Consider the following 12,587-nt stretch of genomic DNA (forward strand, 5'->3'; position numbering starts at 1 on the left):
CAACCTAGCTGTAATGGTACGCAAGTTATCGTGTTTAGACACAGACAGACACACAGACATACGGACAGAATTGCAAAGTCCAGTTTTTACGACTCGATAACAAATAAAACGTCAAAACGTTTATATATTTGTATTTATAATTTTTGCATTATTAAAATAAGTCCACTATACTCCGGATGTAATGAAGGACTGAGGAGTAAAACGGTGAAAGCTGTCAAAATTTCATGTTATTTTTGTGTACGATTACAATACTTTCTCTGTACTTCGTATATACGAGAACGTAAAAAGATTTGGGGCCATGATTTCATTAAGCCATTTAAGCCGTGGCTCCTCTAGCTGGCTCTCGTCTTACAGGTAACATGAGAGGGAGCAACTCCACTGTTGATGTTGTAAAGCGGTATCAATAAATGATGCTATGTATACACATTTAGAACAATTTAAACTGTTGTTTTGAATAAAACTCAATTGATCATCCTGCGTTCTAGCATCTTAGATGTGTGCTATTAGTGATTTAATAGGTAACAAAAATAAAAATAAAAATATATTCGTAAAAGAAAATATAAAACCCATTTTAAAATCAGTGTATACAAATGCATTGGTACTTCGACATATGAGTGCTCCGAAATTCGAGATTGTTCAAATATTTTATTATTGGCTGTAGAGACATTTCAGATACCAGTAACTGAAGTAGTGGAATTAAAGATTCTAAGTCAAAATAAACCGGGAATGATCTCCCCTAAACTTTCTCGAATATTCTTATATTAAACAACAGGGGATGGGAACTCGGGATATAGACATGATTTTTAATCCATTATATATATATATATATATATATATATATATATATATATATATATATATATATATATGTATATATATATATATATATATATATATATATATATATATACATATATTACAAATTATTCTTTTTAAATATAAAAAAAAAAATATTACGGTCGGCAATGGGCCCCTAAATGGCGTGCATTAACTGTGAGTGAGTGAATGAAGTGAAGCGCCACCGCCTATCTCATCCACCCTACACAGGGCCAACACCTCGACCAGCATCTTCTGTGAGCTCAAGTAAGTTGATTCTCTAGGTAACTACACGCAATAAAACCAGATTATATAATTGCATTATCGTTTGATGTTTTATTAAACACAATGTTTGATTTATAGATACACAATTATTCTTTTTAAACACGTAACAAAACAATCGGGGTTGCATTTGGAGACACAGCGGATACTTGGCATTTTAATTGATTTCTTCAATGAGGAAAATCGCAATGCTACATAAGGAATTAAAATCGTATTTCAAGGTAACACTATTAAACATAATAGGCATTCTACAACAGTGTTGAACAAATCTAGAATTCTAAACTCTAATATTAGTAGTTTAATTTCTACCAAATAGAATGTGTACTTTATAAAAATCTAAGGGAGACAACTTACTGCTAGTCCTTAAAATTGTTAAAGTTTAGCAAATTTCATTTTTTGCATAGAGATAATAATTTTACATTTAATTTTTCGTAGATCATTTAAAACATTGCAATGTATTTTTTCTCTAGCCTCTACTTTTTTTCCAAAAAGGTTTACATTTTTATGACATTAAATGCAAATAAAAGCTTTATGATTCGTTTTATACAAATTAATCTAAGGAGTTTGTTATGATTGTGTGTTGGATATATTTATATGTAGCAAGATTTCAATGTTTCATAACTTTGTATAGATACGACAATTTATTCTAAGTTTGATAAATCAGTTTATGCAATACTATTAAGATTTGCTCTCTCTGTTTTCCAAAAGTATTATATTTTTTACTTAAAATAAATACAACCTTTTTTACTTTGTACGAACTAATTGTAAACATTCAAACACTTATGATTAGCCACTATTGATATTCTGTTAATTTCCCTTATTAAAACAATTGTTTTCGTACATTAAATTACAAACTAAAAAAAAAAACACAGGCAACCATGGATAGAGACCCGTATCATTCATCAGAATCTGCTACGTGCATATGGACAGGAGGGTATATTTTGTAGTGTACACCAAGTAGGCCTATTCGTGATTGATAATTAAAGTTCAAGTTATATTTCGATGATCGGACTTGTTGGTATTAATAGTGTCGTCGGAAATAAAAGTGCTCCCGTCCGTATCACATGTCTATAGTTGGAATGTTAGTAATAGAAGTAGTCATTATATATAACGCATAGGCCTACATCCCTAACCCCACCACACCCAATTTTAACGCTTTTTAAAAAACCAAAAGAGAAGCTAGCGGTAGAGAGCTAGATTGCCAACCCGTAGGTCTCGAGTTCGAATCTGTGTTCAAGTCAGTAGACCGTCCCTGAGTCCACCCAACTCTGATGGGTATCTAACTTACGTTAAGGAAAGTAAAGGCGGCTGGGCATATTGCTGACCTCATTATGATATATGTATCTAGATGTATGTAACTGTTTTGTAGAATTACCATGTTGTTATGATGTAAACATACATTGTTTAAAAATAAAATTCTTTACATTCTTTTAGTTTAAGTTACTTCCCATTAGTTTTTTGAAAAGTTGATAAGGGAAACTACTTAAAATTTTGAATGACAATTATGTGGAAAGTATTTGTTATAAAAAAAAAAATATATTACATTTAATGTTTGATATGACAGTAAAAGTTAGACTAAAATTAAATATATAAAAAGTCTGTCAAAAGTATGTTTCATGGAGATTAGATTTAATAAATGACACAAATTGAATGAGAGAACTGTTCGCGTAATTAAATGATATATATTTCAAGACACATGAACACCAGTTTCATAGTGTTATACAGTACATAGCAATTTTACCTGCATTGATAAAAAAAAAAATATATATATATGTATATATATACCTATTTTTGTATTCACTAAAAAAATTGTACATACCGAATTGTAACAACTACAGCATTCAATGGACAAGTGAAAAATAAACAAATACCGTAAATTACCTGTCTGAGCCCAAGAAATGTATTTGTTCACTACGGTAGTTCCTAACGTCCTAGAAAATGAAATACTACACAGGGTGACTTCGACTACATTTTAAAACGTTCAACTTTGTAGCGATGACCGCCGACATGAACTCAAACATTATCGTTCATTTAGAAAGTAGTGAGTTGGTATTAGCAATATACATTCTTTGTAAGATCCCAACCAGGTATTGTTCATTTAGAATAGAGTGTGTTGATAGTAAAAATATACATCTTCATATTATCTTGACAATACGCTAACAATGCTTATTTATGAAGTTATGTTTAGTGTTTGAATTAGATTTTAGCGACTCAAAATAAACAATCGCATTGCTAATAATTATTTATGATTGATACACATTTCATAGATGCATGCAGTACTGACTACTTAATAATACTAATCTCATTTAGGAACCTTTTACTAGTAAGCTGATCTCTAAATAACAATGTGTGCACTAATCTGTAGTTATACAATCCGTTAAATGTAGTTGGTGAATGGTGAAAGGTTGCATACTATACACAATTCTATATTTAGTTAGTCCGCAGTTTGTGTTTCCTTCATAAAATGTACAACTTCTTTAGCGTATGTTCTGCCAAGCATAACCTTATTACGACTATCTGTTACGTGTATTTTACCGACCCATGCGTGAGGCCTGACGGGTCTAACAACACACCTAATAAAAAAATAAAGACCGAATAAAAAATACTTAGCAGGAAAACAATACAATAATTACAAAAACATTAAAGAAAGCAAGCATTTAGGTCATACGTTTATAAGCAAGCCCTTAGTATGGGAACTGCTTCCCATATGTACATTATTATACACGCGATACAAAAGTATCTTCATTTATCAAGATTCACTTAGTAAATACGTTCAAAGTTGATTGTGTTTGCTTATGGTTCTGTTCAGCCAAATACAATTCTAAAGTGCTGCTTATTGCCATAAAACATATTTCAATGGCAATTTAGTTAGTACATAATGCTTATCTTAAGGATATACACCTGTAATACGCATTTAGCATTTGTTTTAAATTATTTTAAAATGGCATGTTTAATATTGAGTATACACATCTAGGAACGTATTCAAGTGGCTATTGTTATATATTTCCTAAACCCGGGCAATAATGGCTATAATTATGCTGCTTATTAAACACAAGTCACTGTTTTTTTACATATATTTTCCATTACGTTAAGAACAGGGCCTATTGTAAACGTCAAGTAGAAGCCATACAATTATGTTTCCGAATCTACTAATTTGTTTACATCTGTTAAATATCACGAACCTTCTTTAAGTAAATTTACATGCGTTTCGTTAATTTCGGAAGGCACGTTGCCATGGTTACATATCATATTGAACATATAATTTAATTCTTACAGCATACATGGAGTTAACAGCATCAGTTAGTTTTATTTATATGTTAGCTTTAATATTTCAGTGTTTTTCATTGTCTTGTGAGGCGGATAGAGATTCACAAGGTTAAAACTTCTTTCTTACATTTAACTGGGCTTGCAAATAGTAAAACCAAATGTAAATTTTAAAATTAACGGAAATTTCTAATTAAGCGTTGCTGGAAAAATATCGAAGCAAGGAAAATGTTTAAAAAAAAAATACCTGTATACAGAAACTGAACTAAAGGAGACAACTTTGGCATTCTGCTTTATTTCAGATGTATTTGTTTATTTCCCTTTGAATTTTATTGCATGACCTGACAAAAGATGAAATGTGGTTGATAATATAAAATAAAAAGTGACACATTAAGTGCCAAAAAATGAGGCATTTGCAAATGGCTGAGACCTGACAGCAGACACAAACTGACAAATATATCGCACGTCTGTCCAAAATTAAAGCCATCACAAAATTGATTCTTGAACTTTCAGCTTAAAATATCTTATTTTACTCTTCAAACAATTTCTTAAGTCCGTTTTCTTTTACTAATGCAGATTTCCAACTAACTTTAACCCAAAGACTTGTCAAACTAGATGTAGACTCCTAACCTACGCAACAATTTAAGATATGTATTAAAAGACAGACTGGCTATGGAACTGCAAAGATTACATTTGCCTCTTACTATTCGCTGAAACATCATAACAAAGCATGTAGAATGTGGCCTTGATCAGCTAGCGATCGCCATATATAACATGTATGTGAATGTAGTGCTCTTACTTTACACCACTTAAACTGACTAGGTCAATCACACATAAGTGGATAAAAACAATACAAACCTGGAGCACACTTTAAAAAAAACAACAGGTTGATAGTCTGGAACTATAGATTGTTGCTTAAATTGTTGTCTCCGTCTGATTTTTTAAAATTTATTTATGTATTGATGAATTGAGGAAGTTGTTGAATAAGCTGCTACAATCTTTCAGACAATAATTATAACTAAACGAGCTAAAAGATTGTAAGCGAACATTTTACAAAACAGCACGTCTACAGACTGCGTAATAGCGCATCATTAAAGAGAAGATACACGATGATTATGTCGATTGTTAGAGACACTTTAAAACATGAACTATTTGACGAAATAAATCGGAGCTCAACAGAATGGGCATTAAAAGACACCGCCCCTCCCCCACCCCACACTCAACCCCAAGTGTTTCTCGTTCCACCTCTAGATCTAATGTTAAAGGTATGTAGTATTTGTTATTTATTTATAGCTCTTTTTCAGAAATGCTTTGCTCTTTATATAATCAACTTCAGTGATGCATGCATCTAGAGCCCGCTTATTTGTAATGTAGAATTATGTGTTTTTTCCCCTTAAAGATAGTATATTTAAACATACAATTATTTTACTTCATGTTACTTTTACTTATCTCCCACTTAAACTGTTGTTTTAATACCAAGGACGATAACCTAATATATTAGATTCATTAGTAGGTGAAAATTATTTGTCATAAAACAGTATTAGACATTAAATGTTTTTAAAAAAAAAAATTGATTACCTTTTTTACTTTCTCGTATATACGAAGTATAGAGAAAGTCTTGTAATCGTGCAAAAAAAAAAAATCGAGATTTTTTACAAATCTCGACGTTTTACACCTCACTGATATGGAAAAACATAATTTTGCAATCTTGTCCGTATGTCTGTGTGCCTGTCTGTCTGTCTGTCTGTCCGTGTGTAAACACGATAACTTGAGTACCGTTACAGCTAGGTTGATGAAATTTCATATATAAGTATTTTATCAAAATCGTAGATCGGTTTCAACTTTTCAGCGATTTCCGATAACCGAAAGTGGTACTTTTCCTACTTTTAATTTTTCAAAAGCCTATAACTTGAGTACTATTTCAGATAGATAAATGTCATTTCACAAGTTAGTAAAAGATCTAATTCTCTACCTTCTGTTAAATTTTGAGTAATTTCCGTTGACCGGAAGTAGTAATTTACGCTACTTCTGATTTCTCAAAAAACTAATGTAAATTTTAAAAGTACTAAAAATATTGCGCACTATTATGCGCTTTTTTATTTGGCGTTCACTTGGTGTGCAATTAATTTGTCTACGAGATTTTATTCTATTTTTAAAACTTTAAGTATTTAAAATGGATTAAAAATCTTGTCTATAGCCCGAGTTCCCATCCCCTGTAATTTTATATAAGAATATTCAAGAAAGTTTAGGGGAGATCACTCCCGGTTTATTTTAAAATGTATGCATAAAATGTGTCAAAATTGTATTTTCATTTAAAAATTAATTAATATATTGACAAAAATTATAATAAGAAAACTGAATGCGTATAAAAATATGAATTACAAAACATCTGAACACTTCTTTTAATAATAGCTTTATTCTCAGTGTGTATGGATTACATATTTATGTAATTAAAATTTATATCATTTTAATTATCTGTAATCACAAATTTATTTCAGCTCTACTTAAAAACCCAAATTCCACCCAAGCACCCCTCACCCACCACGCGAAGGGGAAAACAAATCCATTGATTCATCATTTAATTACAAATTTGCATTTTCATGTTGTTTTTTTTTTATTTTTATTTTTTTATATTTAGACATTTTGTATTAGATCTATGTTTAAGTAAACCATCTTAAATGAATGAAAGTAGGCTACATTAAGAAAGAAATATTACTATTGTAAATCTGTATCAGTCCTCACAAGCCGATGATGAAAACTGTAATACTAAAGCGAACACACAACTGACGCTGTAATTTAAATGTCTGATCAAAAAAAAATATTCACTTTAAATAAAAATTCTAAATACTGGACTGAGACAACAACATCAATCATTATTTGATTACGACCAAATGTAATGTAAAGTTGTAAAAATAAGCATGTAGCATACAATAAACCTATCGCTTAACTATGATGGCGACAAAACTGAAAGAACAACAAAAAGATTTGCTCGGCATAACTTGATAGCTTAACTTAATTAAACGACGAAATCATGAGACACTTAAACAGTCCACACTACATCATTTATTTTAAAAAGTCAATTATCAATTCCCACACAGTAGCTAAATATATATGTATAAAATAATAAATAAATACATACATATATTTAAAAAAAAATATCTAAAATAATAAATGTGATGTATGATAGGTACGAGGAACTTTTTTGTAGCCATATTAAACAATCAATGTTTTAATGTGTAATAAATAAAGATCTAGAGAGAGTAATGAAGACACAATTATTACAATATAAATTATTAAATATTAAAATCAGTGTTACAAATACAGTGGAACTTTGACAATAAGTGCTCCGACATTCGAAATTGTTCAAATATTGTATTATTGGCTGTAGAGACATTTGAGATGCGAGTAACTGAAGTAGTGAAATTAACGATTCGAAGAAGAAAAAAAATCTCAAAAACATTGCAAATGCATTGTGCAGCGGAACTATTTAATGACACATGTAGAACTCAATTGAAACAAAAATCTTAAAAGAAGGATACAATAAACATTATCGAACAGAAATATATGTATACGTATGTACATTCTGAATTAAAAAGTGGAGATAATGAGGAAAGCTTGGAGAAAAAAGAAACGACCACCGAAGAGAAAAACATGACGCACATTAAGTGAAATTGATAAAACATGATCAATGAACATCTAGGTTTCATGATGTTCGGTGAAGTATAAAGATTAAGTGTAATGTTAAGTGACCGAACTATTTTAGCATTAACTGTGAGTGAGTGAACGAAGTGAAGCGCCGCCGCCTATCTCATCCACTCTACACAGGACCTACACCTCCACCAGCATCTTCTGTGAGCTCAAGTAAGTTGATTTTCTAGGTAACTACACTTTATAAAAACCAGATTATATAATTGCATTATCGTTTGATGTTTTATTTAACACCATTTTGTATTTATAGATACACAATTATTCTTTTTAAAACACGTAACAAAACAATCGCGGTTGTATTTGGAGACACAGCGGATACTTGGCATTTTAATTGATTACTTCAATGAGGAAAATCGCTTTGATATACGAGCAGTTTGACGTACGAGCTATGCTACAGAAGGAATTAAAATCGTATTTCAAGGTAACACTATTAAACATAAGAGACATTCTACAACAGCGTTGAACAAATCTAGAATTCTAAAATCTAATATTAGTAGTTTAATTTCTACCAATGTGTTCTTTATAAAAACTAAGGGAGACAACTTTGTTTTAGTCCTTAAAATTGTTTAAGTTTATCAAATTTCATTTTTGGCATAGAGATAAACATGTTAACAATTTTCCATTTTATTTTTCTTAGATCTTCTACAACAGTGTAATATATTTTATTCTCTATCCTCTACTTTCCCAAAAACGTTTATATTTTTTTGACATTAAATGTCATAAAAGCCTTATGATTCGTTTTATACAAACTGATGATAAGCGAAATCTTTTAGTCAACGATATTCATTGCATACAGCACATCGCTATTAATAAAATACTTTTCTTTTACTTGGCCATAGGTAACCATAATGACAACATTTGGCTTCACAGTCGAAATGGGGTACAGTAAACTAAGCAGTCAGGGGAAACATGGTAGCATACCCTATTGTAGTCCAGTATTTATAGAGTTTTAATTTCCCCATTTAACTACTATATATATACACATTAATTTCATGTGTTTGAAAATACACAATAAAGGATCATTATAATTTAAAATTTTAAAATAAATGTATTAAAAAGAAAACGGTGGGACAACTGCTATAAATATAGATGTTTAAAAAGGAAGAATGTTTGAATTGATGTGTATCATTGTAATGAACATCTTTCCGGCTACTCATGAAATGTATTTAAAAATCCATTGAATCATCATTTAATTACACATTTGAATTTTCATTTGTTTTAATTGTAATTAGACGTTTTGTATAAGATCTATGTGCAAGTAAACCATCTTAAATGAATAAAAGTAGGCTACATATAAGAAAGAAGTATTACTATATAATTGTAAATCTGTATCAGTCCTCACAAGCCCACGATGAAAACTGTAATACTAATGTGAACATGCAAGGCAAACAGACGCTGCCATGTACATGTTTGAGGCTTTTTTTTTTCTTTTTTCGAAACTCAAGCCGCATTGAGTTGTTTTTGGTAACGAAATGTATGTCAGCAGTCTATCGGAGGGAAGTAGTCTATAGTAGCAGTATTATACTATTGCAATATTATTATACTTTTTTAGCAGTAACAATGAACGAATAGAATTGGTATATTATATTAGCAGTATTATGCTGTGATTGCTCTACTGTAACAATAAATGGGAGTAGTAATATATTATTAGATCGGTAGTAGACTATAGGCATAGTAAAAGACAATGTGTCTAAAAATAAATGTGTATAGTTGTTTCTATTGTAGTTATACATGTGTTTGAATAAACAAAAACAAAAAAAAATAGTATTAATAAAATCAATTTAAACAATGTTCTAGATGATATTTATGATATAGATGATTGTTTTCTTTCTTTACTGTAAAATTAAAGTTGATTTCCTCCATCAAATTATGGTTCAACATGGTATGCTCCTTATGACCAGATGACTTTGACTTCAGCCTGGATTTGTTTCCATAGACTGTGTACATCCAAGTGAAGTATACAATGTAGCAAAGTTTAATTTTGGGGTTTTCTCCCCTAGATAAGATGCTGCTACAGATAACGATCTAATTTGACTACTGAACCGAACTGTCGACATTTGAAGTAAGAAATCATGTGAGCTCCTGCCCGACAAGGGCTCATCAATTATCTGACAATACAAGTCATTAATACTAGCTACTTATTGTGTATCTTACAATACTAGCTACATATTGTGTAACTTATAATACTAGCTACTCATTGTGTATCTTACAATACTAGCTACTTATTGGTTTTTACCGACATGAACAAATGATAACCTACATTGGTCTGACATAATTGCGTTGCATCTAATATTACAACACCCCTGTTCACATATTTAAGTCGATTGCAAGAAACGCATTGAAAATAATGCATTATGTCGCTTAACCTAGAATTGATTGTAAATTGTTATTTTCCAATGAATTGAATCCGCCCGTTATGGATAAACACTACTTTTGATTATTTTCTTAATATAGTTTTTGTATCATTGGTTCATCGTATACAATGTAAAAGTACACGTAAGACGTTTACGTTTACTGATTTGTATATGTTGATCTTTAAATAAATATACACTGAAGTAAAACAAAGATTATTTACATATAGTGGCAGACATGAATGTGTGGAGAAAGCTAAAACAAAACTACGACTAACATGAAGACTATTATATTTTGCTTTAATGTAGTTAATAATGCAATAATGCAATTACAGTAAACAGAAAGCAATAACAAACAAAACAAATAAGCATATGCATATATAGCTCGTTGGTCTAATAGACCTTAGGATGATTGCGCATTGGAAGTTTAAGGATGTGTGGTAGATAAGAAGAGTCTGATGTTTCCCCTAGTGTCAGACCTCCTCTCTCCACACAGCTGATTGACACAGGGGACAAGACGTTACCTGTACAGCTTGGAATCAACATTGTCGCAAGAGCTGTCGAATGGAGACCAGAGTTGGTAAACATATCACCTAGAGAGCTCAACATCTGTTTGTATACGGAGTTATCTCTACTGAATTTAATGAGTGTTCGAATTCGGGGCTTTTGGGTATTAACCATGACCACTCCGAACATAAAATCAATCAAATAAATAGTATCCAAGACAACGATGTGAATACAAGAAATTCATACAACGATGTAAACAAAACACATTCATCAGAGACAACTGGATGTTAGCTGTGACTTCAGGAAGTAACTCTCTATAATCTAACTAAAGATTTGGAAAAAACTAACTGGTCACAAAAAAAAAATAGGGAGCACTTACCAGGCTGAAGTTATTTTGTGACGTTACTGCATGGAATTTGAAATCAATGCAAGTCGTTATGCAGTGTAGTATATGTAAAGTCAATATGAAGCACACGTAAAAATAAAATTAAAATGAACATAGCGATACACCATTGTTGACATTATAATCATGGAATTGCAAATGCAAATCAAGCAGTGGCGCTAACAAACACATTAGTATATAAATTAATGAGATAGAAATACAATGGTAAAGATATGATATATTGACTAACGACGTATTAATGTCTGTAAACTAGCAATTCTAAACAAAATTAATATTAGAAAAAAATCGAGCAAACAATTTTTTTTGCTAATGTCAAAATGAAGAAATCAATATTGTATACAAAATGTATAACCAGTAAACTAAATTATCATTAAATGTTTAAACATAAAATTGAGGCAATATAAAATCGTGCTAAAGTATTTTAAATGTAAGAAAACACCGTGTAAAAAAAATTATAAGCAAAGTGTGCTGTGCAAACTACAGTAACAAGTTTTGTTTTAAAAAAATGAAATAATTGAAGGTATTAAAACATAAGTTTTGCTATATTTGCTTTAGAAAATTAATTTAAGCAAGAACCAAACCAATACGGTAAAGTATTTTTTTTACGTCGTACAAACATATTCAAAACACTTTCAATGTCGGTCAATATTTTAGCGAAACGTCATCTATCTTCAGGCTATAATTATACAATTAATACATTATTGTCCTTCTCGAAGTTGTCCTAATCGTATAACTAGCCTAACGTATTAATGCCGCTATATTACGGACAAAATGTGGTGTTAGTATAAACAATCAATTGTGAGATTATTCTAAGGCGGCATTACTTATCCCATAAATACGTTTCTCTATTTGGTCTGTAAAACATAATTGCTAAGATATGTCCATGTATATGTTCACTTTCCTGAAAGGTAAAGTCTGAAATAAGTAAAAAAGTAAGTATAAATAAGTAATATTAAGTCGTACTTATTTAAAGTAATAGTTTCAAAAGTATAATACATTCTGCAACATTAATTAATTTAAAAAAAATAAAGACTTCAAATATATTATTCAAATTAAATTTTAAATTCTAAATAGTCCTTGGCATAAGTGTATTACAATAATGTGAGTGTAAAATTCTTACTAAATAAGGTTATTCACCTACTCTACCAAACACGAGTTCGTAAATGTACGCGTATTTTATGTTACTGTCTGGCACTATAGCACAATATATATGTGCGTGTCTTATATAGACCATTGTAATTCTTCATTAATTTGCA

Source organism: Physella acuta, unplaced genomic scaffold (genome assembly GCF_028476545.2).
Source record: "Physella acuta isolate Inbredline_101_S28 unplaced genomic scaffold, ASM2847654v3 ptg000319l, whole genome shotgun sequence".
In the NCBI taxonomy this organism is placed as follows: Eukaryota; Metazoa; Mollusca; class Gastropoda; family Physidae; genus Physella; species Physella acuta.